General features: G+C 37.0%; 1 long non-coding RNA gene across 2 annotated transcripts in view; it reads right to left on the reverse strand.

Annotated features, from left to right (window-relative positions):
- LOC136286016 (uncharacterized) overlaps positions 1–10807 on the reverse strand; it is a 28780-nt gene extending 17973 nt beyond the window's left edge. For both annotated transcript variants that reach the window (XR_010719689.1, XR_010719688.1), the window contains exon 1: positions 10743–10807. This is a non-coding gene — a long non-coding RNA (uncharacterized lncRNA). The remainder of the gene's footprint in view (positions 1–10742) is intronic.
- Between the last annotated feature and the right edge of the window lie 892 nt (positions 10808–11699).

The raw sequence follows: 11699 nt of genomic DNA on the forward strand, positions 1-11699 counted from the left end.
AACAACCAATTCACCAAAGCTGTAGCTAATTCCTCATCACCCATTCCTTCCATTCCATTTGCTTTGGTCTGATAACCCTCCTGGACACCCAAGCAAATATTCCTCCTTCCATTATCACCTCGCTAGAGAAGCGAGGGCTCTTTGGCAAATGGCAACAGAACTTTTCCCTCTCACCAGCCCTGTCAGGGCATTGTTGGAGCCATGCAGGTGGCAGTCCCTCTGTGAGACCCAGGAGTCCAGCATCTTCCAGCTGCATGTCCAGGAAGGCATTAGGCATGGCACTCAGGGCCCTTACCATTGCCATTGGGCAACCATCTTTTGCTCCCACAGGTGCAAAAAAGGAGACTTTGGTGTGTTCCAACAGTTTTTTAGATGAGAGACTAGGACTGTAAAATGACGTGGAGAGCTACACATAGTTCAAAAGCAGTCACAGACAACGCAGTCAACACATTAATTTATGCATTTTAGTTTTATAATTTCAAGACATCATTATGAAATGGCAGCAAAGTTTTTATGTATTTAATAGTTTCAGATGTTTGCAAGATGACTGCAGTCATCTGGTTACAGTGAAGAGAAGAGGACTGCAGGAGCACCAGCCAGTAGTATAACAATTATCTAGAACTGAAATATTTGCCACAATTAGTTGTGTGGTAAGAGCAGATATTTATCAATATTTGAAGGGACAAGTCTTAACATAAAAGAACCCCAAAACTTGAGTATAGGTTTTCACCACAATCAAAGCCTTAGCCATGACCTGAAACTGTACATTTACTGTATAATGGACAGTTAATACGTAGTTATGCCTGAGAGGAGCAACCTGGGAGCTTAGAAACACACTGCACTTCTGTGTGGCAATTAATTTGGCTAGAGTCTTGTTGAATTGATGTGCTGTTCTTTCCTGAGTACTGCTGATACTGACTGCTTTGAGCTGTTCTAAGGAAAAGACAAAGGACCATTTAGAGTTAACCACCTATGGAAATGAACATTGTGAAATAATGAAATTAATTGCTGAATTCCTACATTTCATTTCTTAGATTTCAACAGCACATTCTCCTGAAGATACCATGAGCTAGATAAGAATTTGTGGCTATCATCAACAGATCTCATTCCCATATAAAAGCAGAGCTATTTCCCATTATGATTTCCTCCTGGAAATGCTCCCTGCAGGAGGATAAACATATGGTAAATGTGAAAAAGTTAATTGCCTATATATTGGCTGTAAAAGTTAATTAGCTGCATAGTCTTTCATATATTGGTTATTTTAACAATTTACCTTCAGATGTCAAAACTGATGCTTTCATTTTCCTAGGTCTGTTACCTCAAAATTAGCTTTCAAGAAAGTTCGATGCAATAAACAGATCTTTCTGTCCAGAGACTGCATGCACCTTACAGAGCAATTATACTCTTTTTGTCAGTCGTCCCAGTGAAAAGAAGTTCATCTTTGGGATTCTTGCCATCTGATTATGAATGGTCAGTGAAAAGCTAAACTGGAAAAAATATTTTTTAAACCAAGTCAGTTGCCTGAAGAAATTGCTTGTCTGGCCATGTACCCATATGAGCTCAAGAAAAAAATGGAATGAAAATACAGACATGATTTGTGTGGCCCTAATCTGCCAAGAAGCTACATCTTAGTTCTCATATTCTGTCTTTATGACTACCTGAGCTCAAGTTTAAATTAGTCTTGTATCCAGGTTTTGAGCAAGCACCAAAACATGGAGTGTGTAGGAGCGAGGAGAGTTGCAGCTCCAAAGACCCCTTAGGACAGTGCATCAAAGACCAATCTGAGAAATGCAGACACCTGATAAGGGCCACAGCCACAATAATTTTCTTCAATTCTCATGCTGCCTACAAATACAACACATGGCTAAAATTCTTCTTCATTAGAGGCCCAGTAGGACAAACCAGATCACTGAAATTCTGGATAGCTGAACAGAAATGTCCTAAACTATTCCTTCATGTCTTTCATGTCACTGCTCCAGCTAGCTGTTTCCAAGAAAAGACTGCTGTAGAGACAGCTAGAATCAAGCAGTCTGGAGGCAAGACAGCCTCCATCGCTTGGCTCTGATGTTCTCTTTAAATTTTATAACTTATTATAACAGTATAATAATCAATTGTTTCTCTCTTACTTACTGGAGCCTCTGGACTTGTCAGTGAGACCCCAAGATCTTAAATTAGCAAGAAATGGACAGCCTAGAGGAAACCTGGTAAAATTTGGTCTATGGGAAAGCTCTTTGTTTCTCTCTCTTTTGGGAAAAGGAAAGGTAGAAAGGGGACTATACTAAAAAAAAAAAAAAAAAAAGAAATTATTTTTGCATTAACAGTGTTTTTTCATGTGAGAACCTTGCAGTAGTTAAGAATTTCATGTACACATTCAACTTACAAGTAGAAGTTCATATTTCATTTGTGGCTGAGGGCTTGAAAGACATGTTGTCAATGGCAGAACATGCATTAGATCACCACACACTCTCCCTGATGACAGTTAACTAATTATTTCAGAACACTGGAAGGTACAAGTTCTTAATTTGGGCTTGATTTCAACTTTCATCAAAGATGGAACTTCATTTGTAATAAAACTTGCAAGTTAGTAGGAGTTACCCTCATGATTTTTTTAACTTCACATGTATGATTTTTTATACTATTGATAAATGTTTCTGAAGTTAGTTGTCAAATAAAAACATTTTCCCATCAGAATCTGAAAACTCAAAGACTGAGCATCTTTTCCATTCCATTTGATGCCTTAGTTATCATGTAACTGGGGAAAAAAAATGACTATCAGTAAATGACTATCACTGACTACCCATCTCTTAACACCACTGCCTCTAGTCTGACTTACCTGGCTAACAATTGCATGATGAGCACTTTCTGCAGATTTTAATTCCTTCTTTCTATGCAGATTATTCCCAAAGAAACAGTAAAATTTTCTAAAGCACGTTAACTCTGTTATTTCTGCATATTTGAAACAATTCTCATTGGATCTTATATGCAATTCCAGTGATCTTTTAAGGAATTTACATAGATGAGAAAAATCTTCATTTTTTACTGCTCCTTTGGTAAATCTGAAGTAGTGTAAAATGATCTTGTGATAGTCAAACAAAGCACTGACCTATTTGTTCCATATGTGTTTGTCTTTGACAAAGACATGCTGGACAAGAAACAGTTGAGTAAGAGGACAAATCTGGACCAGCATCAAGAAAGGTTTATTCTTCTTCAACATGTATAAGGAAAATTTAAATACCCAGGTGCAAAATTAAGAGTTGTCCACCTCTACAAGCACTTACAGCTGGGCACTACTCTTCTTTGTCTACACCTGATGGTTTCACCATCAGGTGAAACAGCAGCAGCAGCAGCACTTCAGATCCCTGCAAGCCTGATAAAGAAGTAGTGCTTTAAACACGTCTTGTACACAGATCTCACCAAAGGCAATTTATTTTCTTCTAAAAATGCTAAGGATGAATACACCCACTAGCTTACCAAACAGATCTAGGTGATCTAGTTTCCTGTCCCTCCTTCAAACTAGAGGAATGATAAATCCACATCTTAAAGCTACTATTAATGCATCAAGACAGAAACTAGTTTCAATTCTATACAATGAGGCTGTGGCACTTTGGAATATAAAGTTGAAGGGACTGTGGCAGTTGAAGAACATAAAGTTCCAGGGCCCAGAAAACAAGTTAATCAGTGTATTCACTGTGAGATGATGCTCTGATTTCATTTAATCTGAGCAGGGAATAAAACCTAAAGAATAGGCTTTTTATTTTTGTGATTGAATGGTTTAATTATTTTGTGAATGAAAGTCCTGAAAAGTGGAAATTGTGTCACTGCCATGTTCTCCTGATCCTTTGTCAGCTCACTGGAGTCTTTCAGTCTGACAAGAAGAATTGTAGTTAGGACATTTACAAAAAACTGATTAAAAAACCAAACCAAAGCAAAAAATCCAACCAACAACCAAAAATGCAAGTCCCCATACCCCAAGTTGCTATATGTAAACACAAAGATCCTAATTTCCAGTAAAAGCTACCTGTCCCACAGATAGGCTGAGAGAACCTGTACATCATTCTCTAATGAATTGCACCTCATAAATGCACTTCGAGGAGCCTCCAAAACCCTAAAATCCACAACGCTTAGATTATCTTGTATTTTTATGTGTCAATGGCTTTTTTTAAGAAACAGGGTCTGGTTCTATTTTTCCCATGAGTGATGTAAAAGATCTTGTGGGTTTGTCAAGTCAATCTGGCCTTCCATTAGAAGGAAGGTTTCCTACTGCCTGGATGAAGTCCTCAGGTACTATCAGTTGTAGAGGTCTGTGTCCAATGTCAGGGTTTCAAGAGAAGCTTTTTAGCACTTCACATGAGAAGATCAATTTTATCAATATCTACTCAGCTGGTACACATTTATAGAGGGCTGCTGAGCCTCATTACCATATCAGGCAGGCAGACAGGGCAGGCAGCCTCAAGACTATCTAAAAGCCCACTATCAAAAATGGTAAAGGATACTAGACTGGGCAGAGTAGGAAAGAGATGCAGATCAGAAACGTTGCCTGAAGAAACCAGAAGCTGTGTCGTAAGGGAGTTATTAGTTAGCTAATAACTTTGTATTTGTAAGCTAACAATTTGTACTTTTTTGATTTCCTGGACCATAACTGAAGTTAGCAACATTGGATACAGATGGTCTAGTGCTTGGACACTTTGACACTGTGAACTTCAGAAAGCTGCCAGTGGACTCTAGGTCTGCTACTTATTTCCACGCCTCTAAATCCAAGTATAATGGAGCTATTGATTCTTGCTGGTTTTGCATATTATGGATAAACATGATTTATTATAAACTGCAGTTTATTTGGTTTAGCTGACTTTCCAGAGTGGAGGCTGATCTTTGCTTTTGATATGCTTTCCCTGTTTATACTTTGACATGCTAAGTGAGTTGGACAGTATAACTGTAGAGTACTTGAGTTACAGAAAGGCAGTCAAATACTCTCATCCCAAGTCACCCAGCTGTAAATCTGAAAATATAACCTGTATTTATGTTGAGAAACACTTGCATATTCTTATATCTGAGAGCTTTAATTGCTGTAGTATTATTACTTGCCATGTTGCATTTTTAACTCTTATTTGTTGTTTTATTGGTAGAGAGTAGCGAAATGGTTAGCATTGAACAGAAGTTTCTAATGCTTGCATCCCATAATCACTGAAGGAAACCTATTTAGATCTGTCTTCTTTATTCTCTTTTTGCCTATTGTGTCTTTCAAAGCAGCTGTGTTTTCCAAAGACATATGAAAATACAATGGCAGTAATATTGATCCTCTGTTCCAAATTCTTAAGTATTATAATTGTTCTAAGAAACATGTTTAGATAGGAAAAGATGTCACCCCCGTTTGATTTGGGGCAGGTAGTCTGGGATTGTTACACAGTTCAAGATGAAAAAAAAAATCTGAAATAGCAACATTCCATGGATGTCTAAATAAAACACTTGTTCTAAAAATAGAATGTGCATATGCAGACTGCACAAAAAAAAAAAAAAAAAAAAAAAAAGAAAAGAAAAACATGATTTCAATTCTTTTAGGCTGACATACTGAAAATAAGTCACTCTAAAGGTAAAATTTTTAAAGTATTAGTTAGGGGTAAAATCAATGCTGGACTGCGAGTAGCAAAACCCCAGAAATTCAGAACTAATTTGTTTTCCAGAGCTGAAGAAAATGAAAAACTGAAATGAGGTGTAGCTTATCATAGGTACAAATTCGGTGGGTTTTTTTTTAATTATTATTTTCCTTTTACAGAGATGTACAACTTTTCTACTCTATATTAAACCTGCTAACCTTAGAAGCTTGCAGAATTATTACAGCAGACTACAATTTTTTCTAATACTTTTTGAACAAGAAAGTGGTATCCACTGATACCACTAGGGCTCTATTTGGAAATAGTAAACTGTCAGATATAGGAAGGAACAACCTTCTTGTTGGTGTACTGGTTTATCATTCCTTGTATTTATAGCTTCGTGAAAAACTTATTCTATTTTCTCTTAGAAAAATGAAAACAAAATTCCAAGGTTACATATATGAGATTACACATTTGACATGAAGGGGACCAAGCTGTGCTTTGCACTTTTCTCGTTGAAGAGTTTTGGCAGTTCTCACAGTTAGGATCAATAATTTTCCCAAAACCAGCTACTGGCGCTCACACTGGATTTCAAAATTCATTGTGGCACACTGCTGATGCAAGTTTGCATGGCTCTTTGATTGTTCCCTGTTTTAAACCTACTTGGTCATGCTTATTTTTATTCAGCTCCTTCAAATCACGATGTGATGTATTTACTCCTGTATATTTAATCTTTTTTATTTTATGAATTATGATGAATAGGGAATTTATAAAACTAAAATAATAGACATAGGAAAACAGGAAAGTAAGTTTGATTTTGAAGGTCAATAGTATAGTCATTTCCATTTTCAATAATGTGTCTTGATATTAAGGTTTTGATTCAAATCTTGAAAGGAATGAAGATTTTGTACTGATTTCTGAAGGGCAGTCAGTGTATACGCAGTTCAAGATTCAGCAGCCAAGACCATTACTCTTTACACAATTTAACACACATACACAAAAATTCATAGCTGAAAAAACCTGTTATCTCCCAGTTTTTCTGCACTTCTGCCTAAAGGCAATGAATGAGTAAATAAGGTGACAAACTTCTGTGAATATGTCCTGATGAGTTTGTTCTGTTAAACCATAGAATTATTCCAATACAGATATTTTTTCATGGTTTTTTTCAGAAAGGAGGATATTACTACATCCTGAACTCAGAATTCAGATGACTTCTAGCTGCTGTAAAGATTTGGTTTATTTTATTTAAAGACTAAACTGTGCCTGTCCTCTGGAAGATGAGTTTTGTCAAAGAATTTCCAATTATTCAAAACCAATTCCAAATGGGAGAAAAACGAAGATTTAAAATTATGTTAAGATTAATTTTCTGTCCCCAAATATTACAAGAAAAAAATTATAATTTTTTTAATATAGAGTGAATGTTTTAATGATGTTTTCTGCTTTCTAAAGATAGAATCCGGCTAATCAGCTTGCTGAAGTTTGATTTATAATCTGGTGATGTCCATTTTACATATTTGGATACTATTTGCATAAACAATGTAGCTCCTATTATCAGCTTTCCCCAAAAGATTAAAACACTAATTAATCTAATTTACATGAGGATAAAGATAGTTACCTGAGCGTATTTTCTGTTCTTTTCCTTTCTTCAACCATAGTAAAATGCCTTTTTCTCTTTTTTTAAGATTTACACTGTACCCTTACAGAATTGTGTTCTAATAAGCATTGTTTGAAGTTTTCAAAGATAAGGCTCAACTCCCTTGAAATGGATTATTCTGTGATTATATTCCCTGGATATTGACTGATATGAGGCACCCATCCAGATGAAAATGAAATCTTGGAGTCCTGAGCACTCACGGCACTATAAATAGCCTCCTTTTGGTCTTATATTCTCACATGCTCATAAATGAGAAATCTGTGGAACAGGTTAACCCCACTGCTATGTTTGCCTTTGAAAACTGAATTCCTTCTTTTTTCCCCCCCTACTTTTGTGCTTCTGGATATCTCTATATTCATGTTTTTCAAAAAGGAAGTCCAAGGCTATATTAAGATTTGTGTGAGTGAAAAAGCGGGGTTTAATAGATTTAAATCCTTGGGTGATTGACAGGTACCTTCTTTGCATTCAGCATCACTGCAGTCAATGAGCTAGAGGGTTTCATAGAGAGTGAAAACAAAGATCATACCCAAAGGACTGTTTCTCCCAGTACTTGCAATAATAACCCTGAGTTTTGTCTTCAGGCAACACTCATGAAAACAAAAACAAAATAAAAATAAAAAGGAGTACATAAATTATTTACAACTATTAAACATTAAAACAGCAAAGAGTTTTTTTCAGGGGATTTGATGTGTCAATAAAATAACAAAAAAGGAGTAACAACCTACTTTGCTGTATTCTCCTATTGACATCCAAATTGAAAGGAAAATGGAAAGGACAGAATTTCTATAGATTGCTTCTGTGTAGTTACTTGAGTTAAAAATAGGGGTGCAAGTTAATAAAGCTCAATTCTTCTGTTACGCGTGGTGCAACCTTTTTCCATTGATACACAGGTCACATTGTCTTGTGGATTTATGGGATCTCTCACTGCTTTCCCAGGAATGACAAGATCACTATGTCTGAATAAGTAACATTTTTTGATTTTTGGCTATTGCTGCATCTCACAGATAAGAAGCAACCAGCAATTTTATCCTACTGGAGAAATGGAACAGTTAGTTGCACAGGGCTAAGCTGTATCCAGTACTGTTTGCAGTGGCACCAGGTATACATCCCTTAGTGTAAAGTTTCCTGGTTTTGCCTATCTGGACAAGATCCCACAATTCTGTTATTTTTGGGTCAGGTGTTCTCTACTGTCTCCTGTACTGTACATCTTCAAGGTTACTGTGATGGTCTGAGTCTGGCACCTGAGATTCCACAAGGATGCTGGGGCAGACTGCGACCACCTTCCTAATGCCAGCAGAAACAAGGTTTTCTAAGGATGTGAAAAGAAGGCAAACACGCATGCCTACCTTATCTTTCTTTAAAGTGAACTTATTCTTTAGACAACATACTATATTTGCCCAGTCTAGTTCATATGGCATTCTGGACAATTAAGCATGAATCATCTCAGTCTTTGACTTTTTTCTTGCCTTTAAAAAAATCGAAAGTGTTTTTCCATACAACCTGCAGGAAAAATGTAATTTCTGTTGCTTTTCCGAAAATTCCATGGGCTCCCTCCCATACCTTGTACAGTACCATGGCATTTCAGTCTTGGTCCTTCAGAGGTGCTGTGCTCTTCTGCCTATTTCTTCTTCCCTTACCCCAAATTTTCCGAGACTGCTTCGTTTTGCTGGCATTTTTTCAGAAGGAAAGTGAGGAGACAAGTTTTCAGCAGGAACAGGCCCCTGAATTAATATGGTATACTGCACTGTTTCTGACGGACTAATACTCAGAGGGGTAGGACGTGATGGAAAAATGATCAGGTTTTGGCAGTTATGTTGCAAATAAACTAGTTTTCTAGTTAATAATTTTTCCATGTGGAATTGTGGAATAGCTCCATGTTTATAAAGAAGCTATTATCTTGTCTTATCTGTATAATTTACTAATGATTTTTCATTTAGTTTAATGTTAAATGAAAAAAGCTAAAATTGCTTTGGTTTAAAATAAATGGAGATTGTTTTATTGGAACAAAATTGCAGCAAGGATTTTAAGATGTCCTAAGATTGGCTTTTTTAATAAGCAATGCCTTCTCATGCAGCAGATATATTTTACATTCATCTGTTGTGTAAACACTTATCTTGGCAGAATTGTCTCAGCTTGCTTATTGGTCTGTCACTTGTCTGGTGTCTTAAGTAGTGTCCTGATTTCAGCCAAGGGCAGAGTGAATTTTTTGCAGTAGCTGTGAGGGGGCAGAGGCTGAAGCTGTGTGGGAATGGCTGAGACCCTACTGTTATTTGGTATCACCTTATTTTTTTCATTGCCAGGGCCTGGGGGATGGCAGTCTCTCCCCATTCCAAGAAGAAGGAAGCATCCTGGTGAAGCAAGTGATGGGGTAACATTGGTCCTGACAGGAGGGAGCAGTTTGGGTGGCTTGGCTGTGTAGGGTCAAGCTCCACATTCTTTCTTTTGTATACTTTCATTATTAATATTGTTGCTGTTACTGTTTGTTTTCCTATCTTATCACTGTTTCCAGTAAATTCTTCTTATTTCAACCTGTAATCTTTGCCTTTTTGCTTCCAATGGGAGCAAGAGAAGAAGCGAGTGTGGCATGAGGTTTTTTTCAGCAGGACTACCAAGTTGGAGAATGCTATTCCTAACCCACAAGTAGCTCTGTGAAGCTTCAGCCTAGACTACAAGGAAAAAAACCAAAGCATTTGAAGTCAGAATAAGAAGATGAACAGTATACTGTCAAATACCAACAGGGTAGAATAAGATTCATCTTCAGTAAGATTAATCTTTTCCTGTTATTGTTAACCATAATTTTAGTCATGGCTCAGTTTATTAGAAATTTAAATTTTTGGTCCTTTTCTACATTATATGCTAAAAAAAAGCACCAAAACAAAGAATCCTACATTTGTCATGATGTTTAAATAAGATTACTTGAAAAAAGAAACAACCAATCAACAAAAAAAAAACCCCAATGACAATATCCAACCAAATCACAACCCCACGAATACAAAATTCTTGGTCACGTAGTTTTTGGGCTTTTTTTATTTTATGCTAAACTGTAATGCTTTCTGAGCTTTGTCCTGTTTCCAGCCTTAAGGTTGCTGCAGAATAGTACATAGCAGCACAGTAACCAAGGCAGGTTAGACCTCTAGTCAGTTCTCTAAAACTCTCCCTGACAATCCTGATGTTGCCAGACATTTTTGGAACTTGTCATTACCTGTTGTAGCAGCCCTCTTGTTAGAGAGTAAAAATGAGCTGAGACACAGACTTTCATTTACCACAGCATCTAAAGGGTCCTGTTTTTTTCCTATTTACAGCTTAGCCACCCTGACTCCAACTATTCACTGACTCTGCTCTTGCTGCAAGGTTTCCCTTGCAGCCTCTGACTGCTGGTTATTTCCTGCTAAACTATGACTGCAGGTATTGGTTTGCAGACTCTGAATACAGGCTTTTACCTAGCTAGACTATGGCTGCAAGTTCCAACAACAGGCTCTTAACTGCAGACGCACACTAACCTCACAGCAGTGATTCTTTTGCCTTAGGATCCTCCTTCATGATTCCCTCTTCCTCAAAGTTCCTCCTCCTTCCTAAGTTCTTCATCCAACCCTCTCCCTTTTATCACACTTATCTTTATTGGCTATAGCTGTGACTCATCAGGCGAGGCTGTGTTGGGTGGTTAACACAGCTGTTACTTATCAGGGGCAAGGTCACCTATATTCCCTTCTCCTACAATTACCCACGTGAGTTGGACTGCAAATGCTCTCAAGAACGCAAATCCATTATGCTAGAAAATAATGCTCTGCATTTGAGTGGACAGTAGAGTCATGAGTATCTCTGAGCAGCAGCTGCAAGGAGAATTTCTAGAAGGCTTTGTGAAATTCCTAGGGATGAAACAGGAACTGTGTGTCTGAAAACCAGAAAAAGTACTTTGGTTCTTGAATGAGAAGAATGAGTCAAAATTAATAAAGCAAGAACAACAGTGTTAATTTCACATTTTATACTGCCTTAGTTTTCATTTGCTCAGAAGAAGAATAAAAAAACAAGTGAGAAAATTCAAATTAATTATATAAAACTTGAAGACCATAAGAAATAATGTACATGTAAGCTTTTCAAACACACCTATTAAATATTCTCTCAAGAGAAAAAGACAAAAGAAACACAGAATTAGTTTTTTTGAATAGTCTTCTAGTCTTAAAAACATGAGACACCCATTAGTGACTAATTTCCTTATTTCAGTGTGATAACTGCATGCATGCACTGTGTGGCTTGTGCACATGCATTTACTTGGAGTTTAGGCAGAAATGGTCTTGTCAACTTGTTGACAAGTTATTTCCTATGACTTGGTATATGCTGGGGAGGCTGCAAGTGTGGCAGCCAGAGTGAACCTTGAGTTTTAGAAAAATCATCGGTATGTTTGATTTACGAAGTTTGAGAGGCTTTACTTGGTGCAATGAGATGATTTAAAAATGTAT

Source organism: Chamaea fasciata, unplaced genomic scaffold (assembly GCF_029207755.1).
Source record: "Chamaea fasciata isolate MVZ Bird 193981 ecotype frontalis unplaced genomic scaffold, bChaFas1.0.hap1 SCAF_2, whole genome shotgun sequence".
Lineage (NCBI taxonomy): Eukaryota > Metazoa > Chordata > Aves > Passeriformes > Sylviidae > Chamaea > Chamaea fasciata.